A 16,497-nucleotide genomic window follows, 5' to 3' on the forward strand; every position below is an offset into this window, starting at 1 on the left:
ATGCAGTCCTAACACTGCATTAGCAATTTTTTGCAGCTACTGTAAATCACAATAAAATGACAATCCTACAAGAGCGTAACAGAGATCTGCTGGCAGTCGTCTATGCCGCAGTCAAGACGAAAAATACACACACACACTCCTCTTCTTTTCCTTACCCACTGCAGTCAGCAACAGCTTCTAGAAAAGCTGTACATTTTCATATTCTAATAAACAATGTTCCATCTACAGCATCGAACAAAGGTGATCCTCAGTTCTGAACAAAAGGCAAGTTTTCCAATAGTTTTCTCCAAACAGATATGATTATGTTATAGAACCTGCAATTTCCACTCAGGAACACCTCAGAAAAAGGGGTCCATTGACTGCAGGGTGCTAGGAAACAAAACACAACCAAACTCTATCAGCAAATTTATGAAGTTTCACCTTAAATAGGTTTTCTCCTCGCTGTCAACACTAGAAGGCTGTTCTCCTCAATTATGTCTTTTGTGATTAAACACTTTCTTCTAATTTCCCACCTAGAACTATCCATGACCACTTTTAGTGATAAGGTGAGCAAGGATTACTGACACTACTTAGCACCTGAAGCAAGCAGGATTTCCCAGCGCTCCTAAACATCAACTCTGTTTGGCTGACAACTCTGACAAAGATAACCTGAACACTCAAATGCCAATGAATGCAAAAGGACAAAAGCGTTCACAACCAAGATTGTGACCTCTGCCTCTACGAAAGATGCCCAGTTGTGTTTGCTCGAAACTCCAGATGGAAGAAAGGGAAGGATAGGAAAGTAATTTGGTCCACTAATATCTTTCCTACAACTATATCACAACACTTTAATTATGTTTGCATACAATGCAGAAAGAATGAGATGAAAATGAAGCAACTTAATTCACAATCATGTGTGAATACGCAACATAGGGAAAATCTGAAAAACCCTGATTCTCTGATCAATTGAGTACATATACTGCACACCAGGGACTGAAGTATCTAAGCACATGGTTTCTGCAGTGATGGCTTCCTCTACATTTCAGTCCTATTGCTGTCTACCTAAAATTGCAAACAAATCCAGTGAAAAAATGCATTTCCTTGCTACACCTTACACATCCAGGCTTACCCCCTACCTTTCTAGTTTCCTTTATGGGGTATACTATCCTTTATGAAAAGCTTACATTAGCAATCATATAAACAATTTTGGCTTAAAAAAGGGAAAAACCTCTCTAAAGGTAACAACAGAGAGGTGCAACATGGTACGGCTGGCTGTTCTCTTAGTTCCACAGGTATTTTCAGATGGTTTTTAAGAACAGTTTTACCACTGAAGAGGTGAAATCCAGGGAGCGGCTTCTGGATATCTAAACATTTACAACTTTGACAAACAAATGACAATTACAATATTCGCAATCAAAAAGAAGTGCACAGAACTCTAAAATGAAAGCTAAAGTTCTGTTTTCATTCTAGCCATCAAACGTACATATGCTTTTTATTTTTTTGGTCTGCAAACCATTCTTGTCAAATCCGAAAAGCAAGTCTGTTCAGTCCCAAGGTCACTACAAACGTATGCTTCTCTCTCTCTCCCTTTCTCTCTCTGTAAATTAGTTTTGGTAAATTTTTTGGAGGATTTTCAGTCTTTTTAAAGCAACAATAGGGCTTTTCACCATGTCAAGTTGTTACTCAGTCTCCTACAGTCCTTAATATTGCTGTATAGGCCTGTATTACTGCAATGAAATTGTCATCCTCAAATATATTTTTGAAAAACTTATTTGCAATGACTTAGAAAACTTATTAAGGAAGAAGCGTTGGCATTGTGCTCGGAAGATACAGCTCATGAGAACATGCTTCTAATAGACCACTACAGGGAATGAGAAGTTAGTTACTGTCCTATAATCTCTTGTTGCCTCTGAATCAAAGGAAAAAAAATGCAACATACTACCAAAGCAGTATGGAAACTCATGCCCTGACTTCCACTTTTCATGCATCCAGTTTTCATATGTTAAGATACAATCTGGCCTTTGGGTTAGCTATGTACTAGCCTTTCACCCTCTCTGCTCAATTCAACACCAAGACATCCATCTATTTGTAGGATACATAATTCTGAGCGTATGACAAACGTTATGTGAATGATGAAAAAGTCTCATCCATCAATGTACTTGATAGAACAAGAGACAAAAATCTTTAAAAGGACTTCATAGAAAGACAGTAGATTAAAAAGGTCATTGGAAGTTAAACAACAACAGTTAAAATTAATGACAAATTTAAATACGTAGTAATCTCTTAGAAAACATACACAGCTCAGGCATTATTTTAACCCACAGAATCTATAACGAACATTTTCAGAGTATACAGACTGTATTTTCAACCTATTTTTAATTTTACTGAAAATCATAAGGAAGTATACTTAGAAAACCCTTCGCTGGCTACGTTTTCAGTTAGAGCTATGTTGGCACATGTCGGAGATACTTTATGGGTGTTCGCTCACAACATTCAGGAAAACAGCAACTTCTGGGATTTAAAAAACAAAAAAAAACCCTGCCTTTGCCAGAAAACATACACAAGAGATACTGATATAAGAGATGATGCTTTACAGTGATAGTTCCTTTCCCTGACTTCAGACTACCTCCATTTCTCAATGGACTCCACTTTTACTCCTCTCCTCTTTTCTACCTTCTCCTATTTAATACAGATTTCAGTAGCCAGTTAGTCAAGTTACCTCCCCAACTTTTATTTCCAGGGTATTTTCACAGCATCCTCCTCTGAGAGGATGTGCTCTTCAAACTGTCCATGCACAAAGAAACCGGGAAGGAGGGGGAGACAAAAAAGAGAAGCTACATTAAAAATGGAAATTAAAAAAATACAAAAAATATTCAACTTTGGGAAGGAGAAAAAGCCTCTATTTTGTTGCTGTTACACAAGTCGGTGAACAACCTCTTATATAAGCAGACCTTCCCACCACCCTTCACATGAGGTCCTTTGCCTCCAAGTGAAGTTTTAAATGCTCTTCTTTTAACCTAAAGCAGTAGTACTACCGAATTTTCAGTGCTCCCCTCCTCTATCTTTCACTTTTCTGGAGTGACCTAGCATAGAAATGAAGGATTTATTGTTTCAACAAGTATGCTCTGCCTGATGTTCATCTTAATTTCTAAGGATTTCAATTTCTTTTCAATTTAAGAGGGTTTAACTAATTCAATCCATGCTTGCCCTGTTCCACACTTGTCATCCATTTTGCTATTGCTGGGAGATGAAACTTATTTCTCACGAAGTTTTCAGAATTAACAGACTGCCTGGTAAATCTTCAAGCTAGCTGAGCAGATTGTCCTATGAGATATGTTGGGGTATGGGGTTTGTTGTTGTTCTGTTGTTGTTTCGTTCTTGTTTTTTAAAAGAATAAGTCCAAGCAGCTTTTTGTTGTACATTCTCAATCTATAGATTATATTTACCGCAGGTCCGATCTGGTTGACATGGAATTATTTGTAAATGATGCAAAAGGCACAGCTGGAAAGCAGAAGTCCAGCTCCAGTCCCTGTGTCTACATATTACCTGCACACTCAAGACAGCTTACCACTCACGTTTTGCATCTTCATACCAGTACACAGTTTTTCTACTACTGCTATTGATTTTCTTTTTGGACTATACTGTACCTCACTATTTTGCGTCTCTGATACATCTCATCCTGGCATAACCAAGAAACAGTATAAGATTAAGGATCACAGAAGTTTAACAAGGATATTGCTTTCCTAACTACCATGGCAACTGGTAGCAATCATAAAGGTAAATTTAAAGGTTTGGATTAATTCTAACCAAAAAAAACTCACACCTTTCAAGTCAAGACAATTAGGATTGCCATGTTGCAAAATCATTTCTCTTAAAATTTACTAATATTTGTACGTTTTTTTTAATTTATGAGAAAAGCCAAGGTGATCTGAATCTTGAAATAGATCTTTCTAGACCTTCTCCCACAGAAGAAAAGGTTTTAAAATAGTTTTTATTAGAATATCTATACTTTTTTAAATACAGAAAACTCAAGTTAACTACACCAGATAGTAGAAGTAGCATGGGTTTACACAGAAGCCTGCCCTCGTCCCACTGTGTGCTTGGGGGCACGTCCTTGCTCCCCATCTTGTTCAGTTGACTCTTACTTTCTGAAATACTGCAAGTTCTTCCCACAGATCAAAAGGAGGAGTGCGTAGCTCTTCCCCTGAGGCAGCATATGCATATCTGCCAGGGTATGTATACACACAGAAGCACCCATCCCATACCCTATGAGCTCCATCCACCTCTAAATTACAGTATGCAGATGAAAAACAGATAACTGGCAATAGCAGGCAGGTTCTTCCTCAAGAATACCACGGAAAAGAGTAGGATCTAGAGGGAAAGGCGGAACTGCTGGACATCTGTGAGGATGTTTTGTATAAATAGGAATACACACACACACACACACGTTTATATAAAAGTGGGAAACATCCTATCTCTGTCTAAAGAAAAAGGTACTTCCTATCTACAGCTTCAGAAGATTGAACTTTAATTATTGTGTCTTCATAGCTGTGAAATTAGTCGGCTGCTTTTCAAGTAATGTTCTAAAAATACGTATAAATATACAACTAGACAAGAAATGGAACACTATGGAAAACAAATGCTAGCTTAACAGTGCTACGGGAAAAATAGTCCTGTTTAACATGCCCCGTTCCAAATCTCTCAGTTTAAAGGGAGGAATTTTGAGAGGGGAAAATAATTATTATAGCGGCACTAGCATCTCAGGTTTAGCTTCCATGAGTCCAACATACATCTCATTTAATCCATGGCATTTTTTTGGTTTTCTATGGCATAACTACTTACCTCCTTACAAGTCTGCCACCTCACACTACTTTCAGTCACTGTCTTGCACAGAAATTCAGTTTTAAGGAAAAGGGCGAATGCAAGATGAAAATTAGAATATCAGACATTGAGGCCACCAATATGTTTTGCTGCACCTCTTAAAGGATTAAAGGCATAGCATTTGTTTAACAGAAGCAGCAGCAGCTTTTTGGTTTAATAAAAGATTCCAAATAGCAAGTTTTTGGTAGAGCAAAGGGTAGGGGAGTGAATGAGAAAAATAAAAAGTAATCAGCTCCAGGATTTTGAAATTCTCCTGCCACCTGATTTAACCTTTCTCCATAATCCACAAAAGACATAATAAGAATACTACATTAATGGGTTGCATTTCTGCAAAACTGCTAGAAGAATCCAAGCCCTCCCCACATTTTTCCACAAGGTTTAAGCTGGATTTTTTTTTTGAATGATTTTATGTTCAAAGCAAAAATACTAACCTTGTTTCCACATGGAATCGCATATATAGTTTACAATATGTTCATCTCGATTTCAAACTCTCAATAGTCTTGCGTGGGGCAGCCTCTGTTTTCTTCTGTAATGTTCTTATATTTAGGAGTTTGACTTTTTTTTTCTTTTTAAAATGTTGAGTTAATTGAAAGAGCAGAAGAGGCTTCCAACAACAAAAAATATGGAGAAGAGAAATACCCACCACAATGTACCTTCAGAAGTAAAGAGAGGGTACAGGAAAAACATGCTTAAAAAGAGTACAAGCAGAATTCCATGGTTACGGGAGTAAGGTCCTGGTACTGCCATATCCTCCCACGTTCAAGCCCTGATTTAAAGAGAGGCAATCATCTTAAGCAACGCAATTATAGCAATGAGCACAAACGGGCTGTGTGATGGGCAACTGACCTAACACTGATGTCACAAATCAACCAAATTACCTTTTACTGCTGGCATGTCCTTCAACTAAAATCAGAGAGACACAGACTAGCTCATGTACGTACATTTACCTTCCTCCAGCAACAAATGTATTTTTCTGTATTTAATCAGACCAGAATCTTTATCAAAAATGCTCATTTTACACACAATCTTAACCATATTTTAAAAATTTAAAGAAACATCTCTATTTGAACTTAGAATCCTAATTATAGACACAATTCAAAGAATGTGAGATTTCCTACATAAAATTATTACAATTGCCTATATTCAGTCTTCTCTTCTTTTAATACATTTGCTTGTGTCATACAGAAACAGGCAGTATAAATAATGCAATACATAAAGTAATCCTCTAGAAGAAATCCCAAGTAATTTCTGAGAACAACCAAAACCCTCACTGCTTTTCAATTTTCTTTTTCATTAAAATTTAAACTGACCAAACTGAGTGTAATCCAAAAACTAAATTCTTGATTATTTTTAATTTTGAAAGAACTGTGGTACAAAAAAAGAGCATGCATGCATGCTAAACATCTTTAGAGATTACATTTCTCAAAACAAGCATTAAATAGGTGGTTGGGGCCACCCTTCTGCCAGCTTTATCATTTACTGCTGCCCTCACCCTAAAATAAACAAAACTTATCTAAATAAGATATTGGGGGGGGGTGTATTTCACCTTCTGAAGGAACAGAGTTCTAAATTATAAATCACAATCCTTTTTCTTGGATTTAGACTGCTGCATTTTTAGAAACGTAAACTTCTTGCTGGCTCTCAGTTCTTTTCTGGACATGATAATCTCTTCTATGGGTAAAGCTCTCTTGGCAGACTCTCCACCTAGTCATAGCATTTGACTAACTGCACTGAAGCAAGTGGTAGACATCCAAAAGAAAAGGACAAAAAGAACAGAGGAAAAGGCCAATGGCTGCCTTAAGATTTTCACAGAAAACATGAACCACCTATCACAGTTCTCAATGCAGAAATTTTATTTTGATATAAAGCTGCACGTGCGTTTGCTTTCAAAGCTTTGTCCTTTCAGTCATAGCGGAATTCTTAACTGGAACTCAAGGAAGCACAGAAAGCTTCTGATGCTGATAAAGCATGAAATCCAGAAGAAAATAAAGGCAAAACTTAACACAGTCACACGACAGGTTCTTACTAAAGAGATTAAGTCTGAATTTAGAAGTACGAAAAAGGAGAACAGAACTACTCAAGTTTACAGTAAAGATTATATTCTATATTATTTTGCAGCAGTTTCTCAGAACTTCAGGACAGATACGACCCTTTCTAAAAGCACAAAAACGAGCATACATCAGAGAAAAAAGTACTCTTTAAGGAATGTCTGAACTGATACGGCTGCTTAGCTGAAGAAGAACTCAAGGATCTTCAGACACACACAAGGAATAATCACCTCTCCGTGCTCATAGTGAACAGGACAGTAGTTTTAACTTGCAGAAAGGAAGACTTCAGTTAGACATGAAGAAAGGTTTTGCAATAGTATGGATAGTGCAGCACTGAACAGACTGCCTGGCAGGTTATAGAATAATGAGAGATCTTTGACATGAAGTTTATAGAGGAAAAAAAGAAACACTCATCAGGAATGCTACAGATCAAGTAGAATCAACTGCATCTGTTTTAAGAAAGAACCATAAACTAGACCACAGTATCTTTTCCAGACTTATGACCGAAGATTAGGAAACAAATGCTAAGAAATTTGGAGGACATTAGTAAAACAGGTCATGCAGGCTGCTTAATTTTGCATTTGCTTCTCCTTTTGCTTCTCCACACTAAAATGTGCAGCTGAGGGTTACTAAGCAGAATGGACCTTTTCTCTTGCTCCTTTCTTGCTCCGTTTAGTTACTACGGTTTGTGTCTCCAGGAATAAAAAGAGATTCTGGAAACACACACAGATGTCTGAAAAGATTTGAATATCATCTCATGCTTGTAGAACATGTCTCATTTTTGCAATACTATTACATAGGGATAATATTTACAGTCAAACTTTTTAAACATGAGAAAGCATTAATTTGAAAATATCAGTTTAGAAATCATTTCTTTAAGGCATTTTGAAGCATTTACATTTTTAGTATCATTTTTACCCCCAGAACTCACCCAGTCCATTCCTTCCCTTCCTTCAAAATGTTTCAGCTTTGAGAACACAAAGCTAAAAAGCTGAGCAATCCGATTTTCCCTGAAAGAATTAACTCTGCTTGCATTGAGGAAAATGACAGAGATAAACAAATTAAACACTAAAAAAATTGTTTTCAAAACCCCAAAACATCAGCTTTAAACATACTTATATCAATTCTTTCAGAAGTCTGTCAAAAGCGGAAAAAGAAATTCCTCACTTAAAAAAGTTCACAGCTTTTGTTTGGTTAGTTTTTTTTTTTTTTAAACATGCAGAAGATGTTTTTTCTCAAGTTTCAGTCAGCTGCCATGAAAGTTTCAAGATACATTCAGGTCCATACCAAAGACTTCAGTACAAAAGGACAGCAACTATTTCAAGCTTTCCACTGGAAGGGGGGGAAAAAAAAAAAAAAAAAAGCCATACGCAACCTCCCCTACCAACATCAACACACTGAGCTTCTCAGACAAAAAGTGTATTTTAATTTACGATGCAAGCCCCTCTGCAGCTTAATGATATGATACACATATATTATTGATTTTTTTAAGCAGATTCAAAAAAATAAGTCAGCAAAGCAGCTATAAAACACTGTCTCCTTATGAACAGATTCCAAAATGAGAAATCATTCTATTTAAGAACTAAAAGTTTAGGAGAAAATACACTTACCACTTCTTTCAACTTTTCTTTACCGGACCAATCTTTGTCTAATTCCCCACTCCATCCATGGACTCAGGCAAAGTGAACTGGGTTGGGAGAGAAAATGAATACTGCAGGAGCAGTGGTAAGATACAATATTCCTCTGCAAATGCACTGCTGCTAAAGAAGGACCCAAGGGCAGCTCTAGCACTGAAATGTGGTTCCTTAAAATATACCTTCGATGCATCTCCACTACCAAATTCCACCTTCTTCAGTGAGAAAAACATACTGAAAAGAATTATTACGCTAACTGGCAGACATCAATATTCATGCTACTGTTAACAGCACTGTTGCCTAGTGTTACCATCATTTCCAATTCTCTTATTATAATCAAATATTAAAAAATTCCTTTCATATTGGCAAAGCGTATGACATTATTTTAACCCTAAAGCAAAAGAGATAAAGGCACAAGAGTTTAAATCACAATTGCAACTGACTGATTAACAATGGAAAGCCAAGTGGGGATTATTCTACTTGACTTTATTAGTCTGACAATCCAATGCTTATCGACACTGGTTTTGAGAACTAAACATAGTAACAACTATAAAAGTTTAATTCAAAAACAACAGGGCAGGGGGGAGGGGTAATGACAAAATTACTCTTTACTTCCCTGAGATTATGCTGCTTGAGCTTTATTGCCCCCTGGAAAAGTTTTATTTTCCCCACCACAATCATTTAATAATGACTGCAGTTTGTAGACTCATGAGTAAGCCGGGGCGGGGGGGGGGGGGGTGGGTGGAGGGAGAGGATAAAACAAAAACAAAAGTTGGCATTTACACCAGTCATTGTTTTGATCTTATGCTTTGGAATTTAGCAGAGACTGGAAATGCATTACAGAATGAGCTATTACTATTTGCAAAGCAACACCCCACAAGCAGCACAACAGTATTAGCAGCAAGTAAAGCAGAACTGCTACACAGTTATTTCACCCAACAATGCCTGTCACTGGAACTCAGCTCTTGGACAGAATTATTTAATAAACAAAATTATCCAGGCTTTCTCTTAAAGACTACATCATTCTCACAAGCGAGTAGCTCAACAACTCTGCGTTCTCCAGGACATGACAATTAATCCCCACCTCATAGGAAACCTTCCTTCCTCTCTGCCTCTTAAATCCAAGCACTAGCTGTTTGAAACTTCACATTTACATTATTTAATTGGCACCACACGAGGAACATCACAGTTGCTGAGTAACATTCCTTATAAGCCCCTCATTAAAGGGACATTAATGACTGCAATCAGCCCAAATCCACTTCCTTGCCCAATGATTTAATTTCCTGTACAGCGTGGCTTGCAGCTCTCGCCTTTGAGCGCTGTCCAGGCTGGCGTCCCGGGGCAGCACTACGTTCGCACTTATGTGACAGAGCGCGTCACGGCTGCCGCGCAGCTGGCCAGTTTTGTCACTCCCGCCTTCCTGAAGGGCGCTGCTGCAGCAGAGCTGTAGAAACCGCGCTCAGAAGCACTCAAATCGATAGCACTTCTTGTTCAGTATTGCATCAATCAGCCCAGCTGCGAGCTAAGAACTTTACAGGAAACCACTCATACTAAAAATAAATAAATAAAATAAAAAAATAAAAATATAAAGAGTCCCAAACAAAAGAACTACACTTGAGAGCTGCCATCAAAAAGCTCATGAAACAAAAAAATGATCAGTCTGATCAGCTTAACTTTTGCCAGAGTTAGAAAGCAAAAAACACAGCCCAACAGGAAACTCTAATAGCCAAAATACAGACGCAGAAGTATAACCTGAAAAATCCATTCATTTTTGGGACAGCTTCCAAACAAGATGGATAGTTCTTATACACAGAAGAAAATTAATGACAGAAAAAAGTTGTTGATGTTTTACACGTTAATTGCAAGGAATTCCAATCTTCTTCATTGTACTTTGCAAGCTTTATTTCAAATCCCGTATCTTCAAAAGTAGTCAAGCCCCTGTCTCTCCCTATTATAAACAAAGCTCTCCTTCTGCACTCTGTGGACTGGCCCAGTCACTAATTCCAGTTCTCTGTGTGTGTTTAAGATCGACGTGAAACCCGTACTCCAGACAGCCAATGAGCAAATATTATACAAGTGAAAAAAAAATTATCTTCCCTCATTTGCTTCAGTCAGTCTAGGAGTACCACACTGACACTTGTGCCTAAGCCCCCTGTGTGCACATGGACACAGAGAAACACACCAGAGGTTCTGGAGCATCATGAAATGTGAAGCCTGCCTTTCCATCCCAGAACATGCCACATCTGTTTGCAAATATGGACTAAGACACAGAAGACAATGTCTGCAAAGATAACTGCATGTTCTTACTGTTGTGTTTAGTTGTGCGCAAATTCAAATTCAGTTTCTTGCATAAACACAGTTTTTCAAACCAATTTCACCTACACTACAGAGACAATTTCCTCTGACTGAACATGCTGCATGACTTCCAAACTTGAGTTAATAGTTTCTATGTCTAAAAAGTGTACAGTCACTGTCTGACAACCTCAGTTCCCTTCAGTTACATTACCTAAATTATACCCTCTTACGCCACCACCAATACTGATTTATACGTTCTTTGAATTATGACGACTTTAAATACAAGGTTACAGAGAAACCAATCAGGATAACAGACGCGCATAATTTAAAACCGAAAAACTCAATGCCTTGATTTTATGAATTGCCAAGCAGACATCAACTCCTACAAAATTCAAGAGACTCCTGTGAATAAACATAAGCTATTCACAAAAGTACTCTATGACTTTAGCCAGTCCTGGTCTTCACTTCTGCAGGTCTTCCAGGAAAGATATTGTCTGTTGTGCAAGCAGTGTTGTTACCACAGCACACTCAGCAACTAAATCTAGGGAAGAGGCAGAAAAGACTGCAGAAGCAAAAGGCCCTCAGCTCACCATTAGAATAGTGACTACTTTGTGGAACCATGAAAAAATAGCTTATTCAGAAGAAATTTTACAATCTGCTTACAAATTGAACTTCGGATTCCTGGTCAGAGGTAAGTAACAACGCCAGAGGCAAGAATTCCAGAAGCAGTTCTCAGAGCAACCTATTTTTATTGTTTTAGGATTTCCACTTCTCTCATCTATGAAGTGAGCCACTGTGAAAAACTGTCTTTAAAAAAGGCAGATTTTTTTATTAGGAGAGCGATAAGCTGGAATCAGCTATCAGAGACCTGGCAGTTAACAGGGCAGTTGTTCACAGACAAAGCCAGCATTCTGCTTCTGTTTGCTCTTTCCTAATTAGGGAGTGCCTACACCTTTCTGACTCGAATAAAATACTCCCTTCAACTTTTCTAGGTTCACCTGAGTAATTACTGTGTAGGAGCACAGCGCACAGGACTGGCAAATATGAACTCAGCAGTTTACACAATGGGGTAGAAGTGGAAACCCTTCTTGAGACAGTGTGAGACTCCTTGAGACCACACCATAAGGGTGGTATGACCCAAGGCACCCCAGCATCAGCTGGAAGACTTGTCCATGGCAGACGGGAGGCCTCAACCTAGAAGGATCCCCAGAAGATACAGGTGCTACCTGTGGGCCAGCAAGTACATGATCTTTACTGTGAAGGGGAAACTTCCAAAATGTTACTGTAAACTAGTTTTATGCAGCAGAATCCTACTCGAATTATGCAACTACTCTCAATTTTAACAAGGAATAAATAAACCAGTTCAACTGCTCAAAGAACAATTCTTTTTTCATGTAGGAGGCAAACAAACCATGTTGTAGTAGTCTAGTGCATCAATGATAATAGTAGATACATTTGGAATCTGTGCTGAGATCCTGATAATCTGGCTGCAAAAATAACAATTATTTTTCTAAGCAAGAATTAGAAAGCAAAAAGAACTGGAGCCATATGTAATATGTACTTATAGCCAACAGGATTTCTATCAGATGCAATAATATGTATCAAAATACCAAAACATGAGAACTGATTCTCATACATAACAGGAAAACTGGATTCATACACAGACCATGTGTATGAATCAGTTACCAACACGTTGTGAATTAGACTTGCATCTTCCTTCCTCTCCTGTGTCTTCCACAGCTCCAGACACTCTTAAGCCATGTCTGGAATGGCTTAAGAAATAAGTAGTTCAGCTCCCGCAATGAACACTCCAAAGAAGGAACTTTAATCAAATTCAGACTTTCTGGATTACTATTTAAAGTGCAAGTCTCTGTACAAAAAGTGTTTTCGCAGAAAGTCTTCGCTGTATTACAAGAAGAGGAGTCCTAACTAAATGAGCTGTGCAGCCCAATTTTCTGTTCGCAGTTTTAGCCTCCAAAATTTAGGCAGGATCACTCCATTAATTGTAATTCTACAAGGACATAGGTACACAATGAACTTTATGCACTGCATATAGCTCTGCTGAAATAATAAAGACTATGGACAGTACATGAAGATAATGAATCATTTTTCTCAAGAACCAGAAATGTAGTGTAGGCATCTAATTACGGTCTAGGAAGGGAAGGTCCAGGAGGGGAAGAACATGCATGTAGATTTCTGGAGGCTACAGCTATCAAAACAGAAACTAAATTGGCTGATGGTAAAGAACCATTACTTTAGTCCTTCAGCTATACTGCATTTGTGGTACCACTGAAGTAAGCAGAGATTCCTTGCACAGGAAGTCTGCACCTAGCCTTTAAGTAATAGTCAGGTCACAAATACATTATTCACAACAAGGAATTATTATAGAATAACTTCAGTCAGGTTATCACAAAAGAACACATTCTGAAATGACACAATAGTTGTTGGTCATTAACAATTTGCTATACTCCTATAAAAATACAAAAGAATTCACATTAGAGGATTAATTTCCTGCAAAGTACAGTGTAGAAGTATCTGACCAGTATTAAGCAAAGTTCCACATCTGCCATCGTGAAGGCTGAAAAACACTCACTGTCCAAGTAATAACTTGAAGCAGTTTAAAAATCTGTGGGCCTTCTTGATTAGACTGTGTTGTGCTTTAGAGGGGTGAAAGTCAGCATATGGAGCTGCACTGGGGCCAATGTACCAAAATGATGAGAAAATGCAGCCAATCCTCCAGTTTACAGATTTGTTGCATGCAAGAGTCAAACTATTAATATCCTTTCATTAACTTCAGTAGGGCAACTGACCTCAGTACCTGCCCCTTTGAAACTGAAAAATGGCACTGAAAACCATGCTGAGCATGCACCACCAGTTCATGAGTCCTGCAGCACAGATTCATTAGAAAATAGATGACCCAGTTTTTATGTGACTAGTAGCTAGGAGGGAAATACTGTGGTCATTGAACCTGACTTCCCTCTGTCTTCTGAGGACATGGAAATCTGCAGTGACAGAGCGTAACATTGCTGAAGTCTGACTGTCAGGGGCACTGTTGAGAACAGGAAGAGTGAAGAGGGAGGAGGAGTAAAGGAAGAAACGTAACCCAAGGTGCTAGAAACACGACCAAGGTATCATTAAAAACAATCAGCTGAGCCACAATAAGGGACCGTGTGCGTGCTCTTAGCCCATGGCAAAAGCAAGCAGAGCAAGCTTACACTTAACTGACTGAGCTCCTCACAGAGCTGAGCTCTGCTGACACAGCAGCTTGCTAAACCAGCTGGCGTACCTGTGTCCTGAGTATAATATATTGTATTTTGAACGTCTGCTGGACTGTGGAAAAGAAATTAAATGGTAACTCTTTCTTTGGAAGAGGAAGAATTGAAGGATAGAAAGGGAGCAAAAGTAGCAGGAAGAAAATCTCAAGTCAGGAGATGATAGGCAATGAACCATGTCATGCGTTAGCTCCACATTCCTTCCTTGTGTATACATGTGCAAGTACACAGAAATACACCATAAGTACAGAGGGGCACTAATGCGTTTAGAAGAACTAAGCTGTAAACAGGGAACAGGGACTTCTCAAATACAACCAGGAGAGCCTCCTAATAATTGTTTGGTTAAAGCAGCCTAGTGGAAACAGAGGAAAAAGGGGATGTAAGTGATTACCTATATATAGGCCAGGAAGGGGTCTGGGCTCAGTTTTATGCATAAAGTAGGCTAGATAGCCAAGGCAGCATATGATTCTCTCTAGGAAAGCACTCTGATTTGCAGCTCTTCTGATTAGAATTTGTCTTGCTTGCTCTTTTAGTGCAATTCCTCCTCTCGAACAGTTTAAAAGTACAGCCATTAATATCACCCTACAACAGCAGGTAGCAGAGGGTTAGAATGGGCTGGAGACCTGCATCACGTTTGGCCTAGTAGAGACAGCACATGGCAGAGCTAGGCACTCTGCCTTGCTCTGCCATAAGCCTCTTGGGACAATCTGGCACTATGTCTCAGTCTCTCCTTATTTGTAAAAATGCTTTGAGTTCCACAGACAAAATTCAAGAGCTAAATATTATTGTGACTGACCACCCTCTCCCCCTTGAGAATCTTAGCTGAAAAATTAAATAGCTACCATTGCTTTAACCATCTCTGGATGTGCTCAAATAAGCAAACCAGTTAAAAATATATATATCTTTTGTTCTTAAGAAACTTGCAAGCAACTCTCACTAATACCAAGAGAAGGTGCTCTCTCCAGAACACAAAGGCCAGGGACATTCAGAATGAAGAGCAGGAATGAGAGAGGAAAGGTACATGCCCTGACCCTGCTATTCCTCCCCTCCTCTGCTTTCTTTCCAGAAGCAGGCAACAGCCAACAGTAATCATTTGCCAGTAGAGTAGCTGCATTTCCAGATTAAACATACTGAATGTGGAAGGCTTCACGAGAGCAGGCTGGTACAGCTGCAACCGTGATAGAAGGAGGGAGAATCTTCCATGTATTTGTTTATAGAGAGCAGCAGGCACTGTGTATGCAGACCCATGCAAATCATAACAGCAGCATTTATTCTGTTGCTTTATTAACGGCAGCACAGGATTAGAGTTAAGTCTTCCTTGCTCTTAGAAAGAGAAAGGTTGTGTAGGCAGAGTAAATCCAGACACAGAGCAGCTCACATGCAATTGACTTCCAGACACATGGGTGCGATGAAGGGAACACAAGAAACAGACAGAGATCCAGATTGGTTAGGTCCTGGGAAGAGGATGGTATGAATGGGCTTGTGAAGAATTTTGTGGTAACAGGGGCTCTTTTTAAATGCCCCAATTTTTGTTTGTCTAACAGCACAGACAGGCTGTTACATATTTGTGAAGATATACAACTGTTGTGCTTGGCAGAGCTTTGCTTCCTACTAGCTTTATTGCTGCTGGCTATTAATTTGTGCAATTTGTGGGCAGGTCACACCTAAATAAAGATTCAGTATTAAAATGTGTAATTACCATATACATGACAGACAAAGCTGCTGGATGAAATCAGTGAGGAACTTCCAGATACTGCTTTGCAGTTTGCATCAAGAGCCATACAGTCCACACAGAAAACAATCATAAAAAGTCAGTTAAGAACTGACAGGGATAAACCCTTCTCTACTGTTAGAAAGCAATGGTTCAATGTATACAATTATACAGCTATGCAAATGACATCACTTCCTTATTCTTTTAGACTGAATTAAAAAAAATAAAGACTTAAACTTGTATTTAAAACTGCAGCAGGGACCAAAGGCTTCTACATCAAACCTTCCCCCTAGATTTCAGAGTAAACAAAACAGAACAAAAAAAAAAAAAAAACCAAAACCACACAAACCACTATTCCATTCCCACTATCTATACTGAGATCAACTACTCACTGTAAAAAAACAACACAAAAAGGCATTTGAGAGTTCTGAGTTTTAACTTACTGTGTAAAGGTTATTTATAAAAGCAGTGGTCACGCTCACTCACCTTCTCCTTTTATCAGGAAAGGGTAACACAAACATTTTAGAGGATAAAACAAGAGTTTAAGCATCAGTCCTTTCTCATCTGAAACTCTGAATGAAGTGTTTCAGACCATCACAGAAAAATTTCATGAACCCAAGTTCTTAGCTCGTCAAAAGACACATAAATAACATGACAGGCAGCCCTGCAATGAGGGT

The 16,497-nt window shown here is 38.6% G+C and overlaps 1 protein-coding gene across 6 annotated transcripts in view; it reads right to left on the minus strand.

Annotated features, from left to right (window-relative positions):
- MLLT3 (MLLT3 super elongation complex subunit) overlaps window positions 1–16,497 on the minus strand; it is a 150,699-nt gene that overhangs the window by 100,110 nt on the left and 34,092 nt on the right. Inside the window, exon 2 of one of the 6 annotated variants that reach the window (XM_068928225.1) lies at window positions 8,519–8,595. The exons of the other annotated variants lie outside the window; for them this stretch is intronic. The gene's annotated coding sequence lies outside the window, so the exon portion shown is untranslated. The remainder of the gene's footprint in view (window positions 1–8,518; window positions 8,596–16,497) is intronic. 6 annotated transcript variants of the gene reach the window in all.

The sequence above is a fragment of the Struthio camelus genome, chromosome Z (genome assembly GCF_040807025.1).
Source record: "Struthio camelus isolate bStrCam1 chromosome Z, bStrCam1.hap1, whole genome shotgun sequence".
Taxonomy (NCBI): domain Eukaryota; kingdom Metazoa; phylum Chordata; class Aves; order Struthioniformes; family Struthionidae; genus Struthio; species Struthio camelus.